The sequence below is a fragment of the Calonectris borealis genome, chromosome 25 (assembly GCF_964195595.1).
Source record: "Calonectris borealis chromosome 25, bCalBor7.hap1.2, whole genome shotgun sequence".
In the NCBI taxonomy this organism is placed as follows: Eukaryota; Metazoa; Chordata; class Aves; order Procellariiformes; family Procellariidae; genus Calonectris; species Calonectris borealis.
In genome coordinates, this window is record NC_134336.1 from 5,885,383 (window position 1) to 5,901,674 (window position 16,292).

The following is a 16,292-nucleotide window of genomic DNA, read 5'->3' on the forward strand; positions in this document are numbered from 1 at the left end:
CCCCTCTCCTCCCGACGGACACCACCAGCCTTTGCACCCAACGATGAACAAGAAGCAATCTTGCCCTGCGCCGCCCTTTCTTCCCACCAATGCCGTGTTTGTTTGTTTATTTCTGGAGTGCAGACCCTGCTAATTTATGTTAATTGGAATTGCACAGGTAGAGGGTTTTTTTCCCCTCTCCACGTCCCCCCGCATCCTGCTGTGAAATCAAGCTGGCTTTATAATCTCCTAGAGCAGCCTGCAGCCTGCTGGAACAACGGGAGCCTTAGCATGCAAAGCATGTTGATGAGTTGCCTTTTTTTTTTCCTTTCTTTTTTCCCTGTTCCTCATGAGGAAGTTTGCATATTTGGATAGTTTTGAAGGCTCGCTGAGCCATGATTACAATCCCCTGTTATTTATTTATTTAGCAAGAAACCGCCATTTACGAGGCTGGCTGCCCTGCGGCACTGTAACAGGATGGTTTTCTCCACCCCTTTTGCTGGCTCCCATACACCGTTTTGGGGAAGAAGAAGCAAGAAAAGGCATCTGTGCTCCTCGTGCCTCTGTGCCGGGCAACACTTGTCGTTTGGTCCGTGGTGTGGGTCTGAGTTGCAAGCCCACGGCGTGGGAGTCGGGGAGCTTTGCCTTTAGCTGCTAGGGGAATGGGGTCTGGCTGTCTTCCTCAAGAAACCGAAAAAGCGCTGCTTGTCCTGCTCTTTTTTTTTCCCCTTAGAGCAGATTTGAAGGGGAAACCCTCCTTCCCCTCAGGGATGGCTGTGGATGCGCAGGTTGGGACCCAGGAGCTTCTCTCCCGAGAGGCCCCATGGAAGGAGAGAGCACCTGGGGAGGGGGGACCTCTAAGCTCCAGGGGCACACCACCCTACTGCTATTTTAAGAAGCTCAGGAAACGCAAATCCTAAGAGTTTTGGGGGCTTTGATAGCTAAGGGAGTTTTTAAAAACTGGCTTATATCATGAGAAAATTTGTTTTAGCCACCAGACAAAAGCAGGGGCTTTTATCTTCTGTAGGGAATTAGCCCAGATGCATAACACTGTAATGGAGATCAGAACTTGACCACAAATATCTCATTAGCTTGAAAAGTTACCTGTTTTATTTCTGTCCAAAGGATATTTTACTTGGGTGCTTTCATCTTAAAAACAATAACTTCTAGAAAACCGAGCTTTAATGTCATGTGTGTTTTTGCTTTCTTTGAGGAGTGGAAAATGCCACACACTGTGGCATATGCACAGGATTGAGTCACAAGGGAGAAAAATAAACAGTCGTCTTTCTTGGTTTGATCTATGTACATCTGTTTCCTGGGAGAGAGGTGAAATGGGATATTTACTTGGGTAAGTATTGTAAGCCAGATGCACTCCACTGTGAAATAAATAAAAAATGATATTAAAATTAACTATGTAAAAGGGATCTGGAGCTGGGCTTTTCATCAGAAACTGGAGGTTTTGCGTATAGCATGCATATCAAGACTATGAATATTCTCATCTCTAAGGTTCCCAAATGAAATGTCAGTCCCATCAGAGATAAAAGCAAAACTCCTTGCTTTTAATGAGACTGGGATTTCCCTCTGTGCCTGACGGGGCTGCTCTACTAATCTTGCTGTTGGCTGTGGTCTGGGGGAGAACCAGCACTCTGGGCTGGCACACAGAAATCACAGGCTCTCTCACCCCTTCCCTGCTGCCTGGACAGACACTCACTGACTGAGCAAAGACTTCAGATGCTGCCCCAGCACCTCTGCATCATGTCAAGAGACACTCGCTCCGTGGGCAGGCGACGTGTGGTCCTCAGAGAAGTCATGGCTTCAGAAGGGACTTGCATGTTCCTGCTAAGAGTAAACTGTGATCTGATCACTGTCCGAAATAAGCTGTAGGAGAATGGCCTCTATCAGATGTATAGGAGCTCGCTAACCCAGCAGACCGCTTTTAGTAGCTTGAAGATGAATATTAGAAGAATTAAAAGAAAAAAAAAATACCCATGTTTTAACAAGGTGGGTAATTTATCATTACAGGGCTTACTGAGGGATGATGTTCGTTCTCTGTCATCTGCTGTCTTTAAGTCAAGATGGGACATCTTGCTAAAAGATACATTCTGGTTTAAACCCATGTTGTTGGGCTCAGAAAAGGAATTGCTCTGCGACATTGTACAGCAGGAAATCAGACTTGATGGTTGTAATTGTGTTCCTATCTGGCCTTAAAATCTATTGATCTGTGAAAATAATTGCCAGAGTTTACTGATTTCCCTGAATGTTTGATGGTAGGTAAGAAATACTTCTGTCTCCTGTGGCCTGAGCTGCCCTGAAAGAATTTCCTCTTTGCATTGAGCAGGAATTAGGAAAAAAAAAAAAAATTGATTCAGCATAACCAAAGAAAATTTTTAAATGGATCTTTGTTTAGCTGTTTGATATATTTTTTTCTGTACTTGCTCAATGGAATCTGGCTGTCAGGACCACTCAGCATCATCCCGTGGGTGGGCCTGGGAATGCTGGTACGCAGAGAAACACGGGCACTTTCCGACTTACTTGATTTAATTGCAAGCCATCACATTACTCTCGCTCAACTGGCGTGACTAAAATTGTGGACATACACCAAGCTGTGTCCTAATCAAGGCTGAAGGGTAAAAATAGAAAGTTGTTTTTACTTCACACACAAAGAAAGGCTAGAGCATGTAGAACAGAAGAGAAGACTTTTTTATTTTTCCAGGAAAGAGTCCTGATCCTGCAAGGCACTCGGCTCCGCGAGGCGCTGCTCCGGAGCCACAGGCTGTGCTGGAGTTTCTCAACGCCTGGCAGAACGCACTGCGAACAGAGCGAGCTGGGTGCGTTTTCTGAGTGTAAGTGCTACATAAACGGTGCAGAGACCTTGTATGGGTCTGTAAACACAAGGTAAGTGTTTCTTTCTGTACAGCAGGCAACCTGTCCCGACACATTGAAATATGCTTGTTTGCACTTGGCATTTTAAAAGGAGAGCCGTTCTCCTCCTGTGCACCGAGCCTGCTCCTTCCTCTTGCCAAGACCTGCATGTTTTGTCTTCCCAGTTATCACTGTGGAAACTCAAACATGATATTAGTTTAATTAGAGATCAACTCCTTTTATGGAATGCAAATGCCCTATCCGACTAAATCCCCCTTCTGAAGTTGGCAGATGCAAATTAAATCCTGTGCACTGAAGTGTAATTTGGCTTTGAACACTCTTAAAGGCCCTCAGTGATTCAGTGGGTGGAGGGGAATTAGTCTTAAGCTGCATTTGTTGCTTTCTCCTCCCTTAATTTGTTTATATGAATGCTACTGAAGCAATATTGAATGTAGACAAATTGCCAAGTGACACAAATGAATGAAAGCCAAGGTTTTACTGTTAGTTTTTGGAGCTGTAAATAACATCAGTCCAGTCTACTTGAAATAATGGTAAATAATGGGCCATCTGCCACTTCACCTCCCGTCATGTTCTCAGTGACCAGCGGGCTTGGAACAGCCAAGCGGTCCCTCCTGCGGTCACACAAGGGCAGCAGCGCTGGCCTCGGGCGTTTCTGAGCGCTCCAAGAGCCCCATTTTTCAGTGAAATGCTTTTCTTTAGCTGTTACATCCCCCGCCTGATGGCTGACTTCGGAATCCCCATCTCACTTAGAGAACCCTTGAAGCTCTCCCCACTGATGCACTAAGCTGGTTCCTCCAGACACCATCCTTCTGGTGGGCCTCCGCAAAAATTTGTGTCTAGGATTACCAACAGAAGTATCACACTGAGGATCTGCAGGAGGCTCTTAGGAGCTCACACAGCGCGTTGTTTCTCAGCTTCTTTAAATTAACAGACAACATAGACGTTTTGCAAAAACAACCTATGACAACTGCATTGCCACAAATATAGCCAGCTAACGGATACCACTTTGAACGTCCCCTTTTATTCTCCTTCACTGCATTGACTTGGAAGTAGATGTCTATGACTATGTGGGCCAAATACCATAATGTGAGTCTGATCACATTATATCAGTCTGATCAATCCTTTTACTCCGTACATTGCAATTTAAGCAAGAGGTGTTTTAAGCCAGCCCCAACAGATTAATTACAGACCATAGTCAGCATTTTTCTTCATTGCTCTTAGATCAGACAGCGATCTAGCCCAAGTATTTTTGCTTCACTGTAATGTTTCTACAGCTTTTATTTTGGAGTCTCTGTTTCCTCCCATGTTCTTCCTGTCTCTGATGATGTATTCTTGGGTCTGAATTCAAAGTATATGTTCATCTCACCAGCAGGCGTATTATCACACTGCACAAATTGCTTGTGTCCCACACTCACCAAATGGCTTTCATCCAGTACCTTCAGGTTTTTTTTTATAAGGAGTGATTTTAAAGCCTTCCATGTGCTATTTTGTAGAAATGAATCAAACAAGAGAATCTGTAGGTAACAGGCACTTCAATTCCTGTTCCTGGTTTTCTGCTGAACATTTTAACAACTGAGCAAGTAAGTGCCTTTCAATTACCTGCTTGTTGCAGACACTCCCTGCTTATGTTTTATAACAATGATTTTGGATCAAGAGGTTTGCAGCTAAAGGGATAAACATTTAGCCCAGATAAGCAGATTTGTAGAAATTATTGTTATCCAGAGCTGGTTTGATTCATTAGGAACCAGCAGTGGACAGCTCTTGAAATCCGACGGGGATAAATTTATCCCTCCAAAGTGAAATCTGCTAAGGGATTAGTCTGAATTATGTTATATTCATAATAGCACTTCCTTCTGTTATTTAATATGGCAAAAATAACCATGTGAGAGAAATTATTTTCTCCACCAGTCTCCCTGACCTCAACAAAGACCTAAAACACATTTGCAGGGAGATTTCTGGGTCCTCCCAGCAGGAGAAATGGGGTAGGAAGGATTCAGAACCAAAGTGCAATGAGATCCTGGACATTTAATTGTGTGGGCTGCAGGGATGGGCAACAGGAAAAGGGCCGTATAAATTAGCGGGTGATACTGATCCCAAACCACTGATATTCTCAGTGCATTATGGTAACAAGCATTTTGCTGCAACCCGCATTTGCACAGAGGCTTCTTTGACCCTAGAGATGGACTCACCGTATCGTGTTTGAAGGTTTCCACCTTTTCTATTCTGACCTAGCAGCTTTTCTTGTTTATATTTATTTCTCTCTCTCTCTCTCTCTTGCTCTACCTTCTACCTCCTTTCCTTCCTTCTGTTTTCATGAGCAATTTTTTTTGCAGAGGAACATTATTTTGGGAGAGGGGTGAGTATTTGCCTGTCCTATGCAGTAGGGCACGCAGCTCCCTGGGCAGAAGGTCACCTAGAAAGACCTCATACATCACGCTGTTCCCATCTTTTAATCTATGAATCGTCCAGGGGAGAAGGCCACTGACATAAAGCACAGACAAGGGTGGGCAGCAAAGCATGCACTTGTCACAGAATTAGTGCCAGAAATATAGGGGCAATCAATCAAAGTTATGGCATGCTCTCCTTGTGGGTAGTTGATATATAATACCCCCAATCAATAACTAAAGAGGGGGGAGAGAAGAAAGGGATTTGATTTAATATTTGCCTAGGCTTTGTAGAAAAGTAAGATTTATTGCAACATAAAAAAAACAAATTTAGCCTCTAGCTTAATAGCCAATTGGTCCCTGTGATATTGCTGGAATCATATTTACTGTGCATCCTAATACAAAGACATTAATATCCGTATACCTGCTCAGCCATGTCATGCTGGATATTAGCCAGTGTGAAGCATACATCTGGTCTTGACTTGCGAATAGCTTGCTTAAGGAAACATTTTCTTTATTGCATTTAACATTTTGAATTCGTAAGAGGTTTGCAAACTACCATCGATATTAGCAAGGAGATCTCAGGACCTGATTTGGCTTGGCCCTGTATCACTGGGTCTGTGTGTGTCAGACTGAATTAAAGGCAGGGCTACAAAAGGCATCTGGTAGGTCCAGAACCTGCAATAATCCTTGGATGTTTCTGCTTGCCCTTTGCTGTTGTGTTTGAGACATTACGTTATGAAATCGCACAAGACATTTCTTTTTCTCTTGTGTTCCTGGATCCCTTAGGCCCAGGCCCCTCCTGTTCTGAAGGGCTTCTGGTCCATGTGAAGTAGCTCGTGGGGATCTGCACAAGCTTCACACCCAGGGCACAACTCCTGTCCGGATACTGCATGGAATGATGCCACAGTAAGAGAAGGCAAATGATCCAGTTCAAAATAAAACCGTATTCCAAAGGTTGGGCAGAGCCTTGCAGAAGTTTCATATGTTGTGCTTTTTTATGCATGATCAACTAAAGCTGGGAAAAAACAAGCATAGCCTTTAGCTTCAGCTACTAATCCCTGTTCTTGGCCAAAAAACCAATGAAAAACTGTAAATGTTAGTGAATTCAGACCTTAGTTACGGCAAATCCTGACACAGAACATAGTAACAGGTGGTTTGATGCTGATTTCAGCAATTAGAGTATTTAGCCAGAAGCATAACTGCCCTCATAAGGCATGTTTGCTTTCAGATCCCTGCGAGAGACTACTCCAATGCTTACCCAAATTCCCAATAGATTAGCTGAATCTGCAGAATTTGACCAGGATGCACAGTTCTGAGCTTTTTGGTACTTTTCAGTTCCCGTCAGATCAAAGCAAAGAAAAAGGTGACAACCCTGAGGGTATTGCGACACTCATATTCACAATATCCATCACAATTCCAACAAAAATGTGTGGAGAGAGCAGCAATATACATCCCCATTTTGCAAGAAAATCAACAACCACCATCCCCTCAGGCCTCCATCTTCCATGGACATTTCAGATTCTTCTGAAAACCTCAGAAGTCTGGCTCAGAGAAAGGAATAGGCTCAAGTATGGAGGAAAATTCTCAGATTTATGACACATGCACTCAGTTCACAGAAGTATTCTTGCAAGATCCAAATATATCCTCCCTCCTTGCACAGGACACAAGAGCGATACATGAATTTTGCCAAACTGTTGACCTTTTGAACCAGTACGCCTTGCGTAATGGGAAGACTAATGTCCTCCAGCTTAGGAATGACTCCATGTGTGACCTGAGCTATGGAGGAAATCATCTAAATAATTCCTCTGATATCTTCTGGCCTTCAACTCCATTGCCCACATTATTCATTGGCCTGAAATTTATGTCATCAATTTGTGGCAAAGTGCAAGGTGAGTGCAGACCATCAGAGTTCTCATTTAACAGCTTTTTATACCAAATTTGTAAAAGTACAGGTGAAAATGCAAAAGGCAGAGCAACGGCGTCTCAGACAAAATCTGCGACTCAGCTGGAATTTCACAGGCTATTTACTCTTAGTCCATGGGCAAGAAACAAAAATATCCACAGCAGGAAAGTTACTGAAAACAGTTCAAAAATAAATATGATGTGTGTCACCATGGGCCACTGACAGATTCTTCATGACAAGAAAAATCAGCCCATTTTTCCTCCCAGCAAATGTCAGATGTTTTAGGAATGGTTTGTTCTGCTGATTATTTCCATTAAATGAGTCCTATTATAATTATGAAGCCTGTGATCTAGACTTAATCCCTGGCTCCAATCTCCCCAGACTTGGAAAAAATTTGATCTCAGTCTTGGCATGAACCATTGCGTTCAGTCTCCTAAAAATTCAACTCGGGGTAGACAAAGCTCCATAAATGTTCCTGAGGTCGGAAATGAATGCATATTTATTGCAACAATAGCTGTATTACCAGCTATTCACAGCTCCAAGAGCAAAACACAGGAGTTTCTTCGGAAATAAAACCACACAGATGTCTCCAATGAACACAGTTATCGTATCGGCAGAATATTTCTTTCAGTAATCTCCCTAGTAATTAATTTTTCTGTTATCACGGAAGACATTTCAGAGACTGGGAAGAAAAAACCTGCTTTTCTCACCGGCCTCCATCGCAGCCCGTCTCATCCAAAGGCAGCTTCCGAATGGAGAAGTCACTTGAGACACCCCTCCTCTGCCATTCACCGGCAGAGGCCGGCAGCCCCCATTGTCTTCCTGCGGAGAGATAACAATGTGGTTTTTTCCCCCCTAAAAGTGAGTTCAAAAAAGCATTTACCTGTAACAACAAAAGCAAGTGGATAAACAAGAAGAAAGCACACGTGGTGTTCAGGATAACATGCAATTAAAGGATTACAAATTCATACTTTTCGATGGGAAACGGCATTGAAATTGCTGAGCCGTTAATGACTTGGAATGAAAGGGGGGCTTATCTCTTCACTCAACCGGAGTGTTCAGAACCAAGATAGACCTTTTATCATTTTTAATTGTTTCATTCATGGCACGCCGGAGGTGTGTGCCTGCCAGAGAAGTTTTTATTATTTCAGTGACTGAAGGAAACTTCTCTAACCCTGCTGCTCTTGCCTGGGGTGGTGGAGCTGCCTGGGAGGATGAGGCAAGGGGAGGAAGACCGTGGATGTCCATCAGCCTTTCTAGCTTTTTGCCCCACGCTGTCTTCAAGAGCTGGATGGAGGTGTGTGAGCACAGTCCACAGCCCAGTCTCATACAGACAGAGCCTGATCTGGAGATGTTTAGTCCTAATAGGATGGTACCAATCCTCCTGTGTCCTAAGTTCACTTGGCTGAGCCCTTCAGTTGCCATAGGGCTTTTACTAGGAGAAAATCACCCTTTTCAACAGAGCCAGCACTAAACCTAAACCATTTCTGGTCCTCACATAAAGGCTTGAATAAGATTTATGGGATGCAAGGCCTTCTGCTGCATGACTGTCACCCCTTCTACATTACTTTTTAAACACATCTGTAATTTTTAGAAAGACAGATAGACAATCAGCTAGCTAGGTGGATAGGCATAAATAGATATACTGGAGAAAGAGAAATTCATACCAGCATCTTGCTGTCTATCTCTCTCTGAGAAGCAGCGTTTTAAACATTACTCTTTTCATAGCCATAAAGACAAGATGACTGATTGGTTTTTTAAAGCGAGCTGAGAGTCCCGTCTGATCACACAAATGGCTGGAGTGGAGCTCGAAGAAAAACCTCAGCTATTGGGAGAATTGCAACAGAATTGTAATTGGACGATAGCCAGTTCACAATTACAGACAAGGCTGAGGTCTGATAGATGCAACACAAGACATTGGCAATGGAGAGCTCTATTTTCATCATGTTAGAAAAGTGGTCTGATTTTCCTCATTTTTGGAAGATGATGGGCACCCTTGATTTATAATTTGGCCATTCAGTTTGTACTACTTGATGATTCTTTCTTTTATAATTGTGACCAAAAATGGCAGAAAGGATTTTGCTCACAGTATTCAAAGACACAAAACAAACAAAAAAACAAGGAATCATCTAATGAAAGGGATCAATCAGTAATAATTATAGCCTGAGAGATGAAAACTTTGGGAAGCAATGGAGGTGTGAAAAGAGGAAATTGGAAAGAGTTTTCTGAGCTTAACATCTGGTCAGATATACATTCTCTAATAAGCATCAGATAAATTTGTCTCTTTACAGGGGACGAGAATTACCACCAATGGTGTTTGCCATGGGTTCCCTCGGTGCCCAATGTGCAACATGCAGAGGGTCATTCCTACCGCTACAGTGCTGTTTGGAGGGCTTTAAATGTGATTTTAGTGGCGGTCTTCACCCTTATTTTAATCTTGTGCTGTTGGTATGGATGAATGAGTTCCAGAACTATGTAAATCTATGTAAATCAGTGTTGTCTTACTGAACAAAAAAGAGTTATACCAGCTTTTCCCAGCAATAGGCCTTTCTCTCCAGCTCAGTACAACTGAGACCTGGTAGCTCTGACCCGTGCTCCCACCAGAAGTGTTCACAAGCTCTTGATTTATTCGGCTCATACCACAGAAATACTTAAAATTTAGGTATGTGCTTAAAATTAGGAGTGCCACTTTGAAATGGGACCATCATGGTTGTAACTTCTGTGAGTACTGTAATAAAGACCGTTTGTCTTCGCTGAATTTTAACACGCAGATGTAGCATCTGTCTGTTATTTCTCCATTTGCAATAGGAAAATACCAAGAGGTGAGTTTTTTAAAAGCACTTTTTTATTGGCATTTTCATTTTTTAAATATAAACATCATCTGGTTCACATTACATAGTCAGCCACACAGGAAATGGTAATAAGTTTTGTTGATATTATTTTTCTCCAAGGGATTAACAAGCATAATATTTATATATGTATTAAGAGATTGGTGCATACCCTCAGGCAGTGGCAAAGAGAACAAGAAATATCAGCAGCATCAAAACAAGTTGCAGATGGCTGCCCGTTGTTGCATTTCAGCGGCAGGACCAAGGGCACAGAAAGGACATCACTTTGGGCACTGGCACTGGATTACTCTAAGCTAAATCATCCTGTGCCACTCACCACAAGGGACAATTTTCCAAGTCCTCTCTCTGATCAACTATCGTGGGCTGAAGATTTGGGGCCAAATCTAGCAGCTGTATTTCAGTAGGGAGAATAAGGGAGAAATTGCCCTCTAAAGAAAATACTAGATTTCTTATATCCTAATTCTCCGGTAGTCTGATCTGGTACATGTTTATGATGATGAAAATCAGTGTTGTGGTACTGTTTGGGGATCCCAACTCCAACCAAAGGCCCTTTTGCAGGGTATGACCCACACAGCCTGCAGCATTCACCCTCCCTTCGAGGTGCAACTTTGGCACTTAACTGAACCACCTAAATTAAGCAGCAAGTCAGTCCAGTTGGCCTCTGTAGTCAACAGCAAGAGATGGGTATCTTCAGACAGTGTCAGACTATTTGAGGACCCCAGTTGGCTTCTGTAGGGCATCTTTCTGTTTTCGTCGGCTGAGGAGGGAACATCGGGTGGGATTTATCTCACTACATATTGGTAATGTGGTATCCAAGCCTGAAATAGTTATGTCTGCGTCTCCTTTCACTACAGAGAGATCCGACACAAAGCATATATCTCCAATCATTTATGATCAGGGAGAAACTGGTCCAATTGTAACCGAAGAGAGGGAATAAAGGGGATGAGTGGGGGTACGATGTGCTGGAGTTCACGCAAGGGCAGGAGCCCATCAGGTACTGACCACATCTCCTGAATCCCTGTCCTATGGCCACTCTAGTGAAACATGAGAAGATAACCGTAAGATGATATTCAGATTACAACCAGACATGCTGAAATTATTTTGCTCTTTTGCCACCCACTTGATGCCAGACCTTTACCACTTTATGTTGCTCTGTCCTTCCAGTTCCTCCACAAGCAACAGCCTCTTTAATCCTCACCAGGTCTGTGTAGGATGGAGAGCAATGAAGGAAAGAAACCTTGTGGCATTAGAGATGGGAGGGAAAAAGGCAATCTGTGACTGATGCCTGTAATACCGACCACACAAATCATAGAGCTCAGTGAACTCCTATAATTTAAGGGAGAAATAAGAAGTGAAACATTATGCCCATGTCACATATGATGGCTCTTGGAATAAGACAAACACTGTGCAATCAGTTTAGCCAGCAGGACACAGAAGAGAGGCTACATACTGAGATTATAAATATTATGGACCCAAAATTGTCCATTCCCAGGTCTGGGTGTCTGGCATGACAGCACCAATCTGAAACAGACTGCAGCATCTACTCCAGGAGACTCCTCAGAGAACACAGTGAAAGGCAAAGCATCTCTCTCTGATTTAACTGCTTTGAAATGTTTTCCATTCGTCCTGCACAAAGATTTTGTCTGAGCCAGCCTCCTTTCAGGTCAACAGGACATAAACTTTGTGACTGACTTTAATGAGATTTTGTTCATGCTCTGAAGGGTAGAACCCGCACTGAGTAAAGCTTGAATGATCCTAATTCCCATTTACTCTTACTTCAAATGTAGGTCTAGCCCCTTGAGAGGATTTGCTGACCCTGTGCTGAGTGGCTCCCTGGCCAGTGAAATTTTGGATAGAAAAGGGTACAACTGTCCTGGTCCCATCTATAGTGCCTGGACACCCAAGTGCCTCCCAGATGAGGTTCTGCAGGAGGAGAAATGCTTTATTTGTAACTCCTAGTAGACCTAAACCCAAGTTTTCCTGTGTTTATCAGCAGCCTGTCGAAGCATTTAAGCAGAATATTGTCCCCTCTCCCATAGAGAAGAAGCCTCAAAGAGAAGCCTCACACAGAAATAGAGCTTCTAGGAGGTGGATATAGAATCAGAGAATCATAGAATCATTAAGGTTGGAAAAGACCTCTAAGATCAAGTCCAACCGCCAACCCAACACCCCCATGCCCACTACACCATGTCCCCAAGCGCCTCATCTACACGTCTTTTAAATACCTCCAGGGATGGGGACTCCACCCCTTCCCTGGGCAGCCTGTTCCAAGGCCTGACCACTCTTTCAGGAAAGAAATTGTTCCTAATGTCCAATCTAAACCTCCCTTGGCGCAACTTGAGGCCATTTCCTCTCGTCCTATCGCTGTTCCTTGGGAGAAGAGACCAACCCCCACCTCGCTACAACCTCCTTCCAGGTAGTTGTAGAGCGATGAGGTCTCCCCTCAGCCTCCTCTTCTCCAGGCTGAACACCCCCAGTTCCCTCAGCCGCTCCCCATCAGACTTGTGCTCCAGGCCCTTCACCAGCTTCGTTGCCCTCCTCTGGACACGCTCCAGCACCTCCATGTCCTTCTTGTAGTGAGGGGCCCAAAACTGAACACAGGATTCAAGGTGCGGCCTCACCAGTGCCCAGTACAGGGGCACCATCACCTCCCTGCTCCTGCTGGCCACACCAGTTCTGATACAGAAATACAGGACGGGCTCTTCCTCTTCCAGTGCAGTGGTGTGGGCATGGGAGAGGAGGCATTGAGATAATCTGGGAAACCTTTCCATGGATCCAGCCTGGGTTGGAGGGAGGCAGACGTGGGAGAGGTGTCACTGCCCTAAGGCAGGCGAGGAGAGATGCTCAGCAGATCCCCTGGTGCTCCGCGGAGGAGGTGGAGCAGTGCTCTCCCCTGCTCCCCCCTTGCACCGTGCCACCCCGCTTCTGCTGGGCGCAGGGTGGACACGGATCAGTGACGGGGCTGCAGTTCCTGCGCAAACGCCCTTGCAGGCAGCAGCCGGAGCGCGCCTGGAAGGAGGATGGAGTAACGGTTGTATTAGGGCCTTGGGGGCTGGCTGCTATATCTGTTAATCAACTTTATGAAAACCTTTGGGGTCAAAAGAGTAATAAAATATCGGAGGACAAGCCCACGCTGCCTCTTGGCACTTTCCACCTTTCTAGTCATTTTATCCTTCCTTCCCACAAAATCAGCTCGCTTTGGCCTGACCTTGTAACGTGACAGCTCTGTTCAGCCTGGCAAAATTAAGATGATTTGTCCCCCTTCATGTTACTGCATTTGCTTTCGCTGTGCTCCTCCAATCTGTTTGCTTCAAGCTCAGGGCTCCCTAATTGTATTCCAATGGAGACAAACCTCATGATTAAAACTCAAACGCGAGCCTATCCAGGCTTCAGCAGCACAGGCGTCAGGGACCCTGAAATTGCAAACTCAATCTTTCTGATGGATTTAATTCAGGGATCTGTTTTGTCACCCTTGTGTTGGGTGCAACAGCAACCCCCGCCCCGCCTGCCCCTCCTTCTCTCACCCCCCTGGCAATTTCCTCATTGCTTAAAAATATTCAGTGAGGCTACATCAAAGCGAATATTGAGACTTGTATTATTGTTGCCAGGGGTGACATTAGATGAGAATTATATGAAACAATAAGGGCGCTGGAGTATAATCCATTTGACATTTGGAACATGTTCCCAGTGCTCTGTACTCCTCGAAACATTCACACAACAGAACCGTCTTCATTTTCATCACAATATTTGTGCGCGTGAGTAGATTTATCTCTCTTTTTATTTCTCTGTCTGGTCATTCTCTGCAAGGCCAACAGAAAGAAAAACCTCACTTCTGGGGCCGCTGCCCTGTCCAAGTATCATTTTTGCTTGTTTATACCCAGAGGACAAGGGGAGCAGTAAATTGCTGTCAGCAAAAGGCTGGTCCAGACATCGGACCAGTGCTCGTTGCTCTCGTGCAAAGCCATCAAGCTCTAACCCTTCCACTGCTGTGCCTGCACGTCCTGGGCCAAAGTTTGGATTTTTGGGACACCCAAGTAAAGTCGAAGAAGCCCACGTGAAGCAGTTTTAGTTGACAATCGCGCCGGAATGGCAGACGCAGACGGCGCAGAAGCGTTCGTGACAGATCGGTTCCTGCTCTCCTTCCTCTTGTGCCACGGAGGAGCTCACCTTGGGTGCCAGCGCAGGAGGAGAGCACGTACCTACACAGCTGTGTACACGGTCTCGCGCGGCTCAGGCACCGAGCCCGCCCGCTGAACGGCTCGGCCGGCCAGCACGGGCACGGCGTGGCACAAACACGGGGCTGTGACTTTTAGCCCTTCTGGAGCACAGCCAGGTTTTGCTTCTCCCACCCAGGCTGCACTACGCAAAGACAAGAAAGCACGGCTGCAAAGTAAAACCCCAATTCCTCTGAATTTCCAAAGACTTCAGAAAAAGTTTTCAATTTCATGGCCAGAGCACATCTAGGAGGAAGTATTTTACACTACGATTCTCGCTTGCATCCCCGTTATCCCAGGCATTTGCAAAGGAGCCAGAGCAGGTCATGAGCCTTGTTCCCACTGGGTGATGGTGATGTGGGCACCTAGCCTTGCTCCTTCCTAAAGTCCACCTTAATAGTTGCTCTTTCTCCAATATTACATACAAATACTAACATTTTTAGGAGTAAAAGCCTGGCCTCCTTAAAAGCATCATCATGAGTTCAACTGGTCCCAAACTGCAACCAGTGAGTCAGCTCAAATATTCATGTATCCACACAAATACATGAATAGACGCACCAGCACACACAGAAGCTCCTCCTCCACAACCTCAACATCCATATTCCAAGTAATTATCTCAATTACAGATTCAACAGGATCATCTCATTTGCTTGCTAGATTCCCCATGCACAACATCTTTCCACTCAAAGCGCCGTCTCTGCCATATGCTCATCCCCTCCCTGACGCACTGGCTCGCAGCTGAACTGTTATTCCTTACGACCACTGAGCAATTTAGCTGGAGAAATTACCCCGTACAGCAGTGGATCACTTTTCATCTGGAAAATGTGCAATATTGCATCTTAAAGAGATACAATACAGAATATACAGCATGGGCTGGATTTTGCAGAGATTTTCAAGAGGTTTTTGGGGTTACTGTTAATTTTGATGAGAATTGCAGGCTTTCGGTACTTGCGATGTTTGAGAGAGAGAAAAATGTGGGCAAAGTCAGAGTGGTCAGAGCAGGCAAATTTACATTCCAAGATTACAACAGCAGTCTTCAGCATAACTGCATTAAAAATGTGTTTATCTCATATAATATCTACGCTTTATGTTATTTTCTCTTTAGAAATCATTATCTTGCCCTCTGAGCTGCATGTTGTGAATTATTCCTTACGAGAACTGTGCATCTAGACTGGAGATTCAGCCCAGGTTTGTTTAAAGTTTCCCAAAGGTTCATGAACTTGTTTGAGCGTCTGGGCTGATTTACGGGGCTGACATGAACACAGGTGAGACTCATTGGCCTCTGCTTGAGATTCTGGGCTCGTTCTTGCTCAAATCTCAAAGCGAAGCTTACAGAACGTGAACCTTCCTAAACTGCCAATGGATGAAATGTTTGTAAAAATTTTTGCAAAATGAAACAGCGAGAGATCCCACACAGACTGTCCCTGCTCTGATGTTGTTTCCATCCTGGAAGACAGCAGTGGAAATGATATTGCTGCAGGGCCCCACCACTGAAGGACTGGAAACCGCAGACTCGGTTATTCAGGCTGTGTTTTACCTTGCTGCAAACGTTGATTCTGCATGTGGCTTTATCAGCAGGGCTTGGGGAATTAGGGGCCCTGCTTTCCTTCAACTGGCTACTGGGGTCCCTCTGACCAGGTCTGGCCAGCATCCACACAAGCACTAACTTCTGGGTTGCTTCTCACCAAGAAGGGGAAGCTATATCTGATTTATGACCTGATTTATGAATAAGTTCCTACACAAGCTAACAAGAAAACGAAAGCTGCTCAGATGGCAACGGTATGTTTATATAAAGAACACAATGGCAAAATAAAAAGTCCTTTGGAACAAAAGGATTAACACTTTCCGTTTTGGAAACCACAGATGACAACTTGAAAACGTTAGAATTTTTCTACCAATATGGAGATGTGTTGACATGGCTCCTTTCCCACGAACAGTCCCAGAACGACAAATCAGTGCTTCTCCACGCCAGAAGTCAGACATGTCCTCTTCTGCTCATAACCACTGACTGGCTTCCCCAACATTGTTTTCCATACACCTTGGCCCTTTTTATGATGAGTGATGCTACAAGGTACTA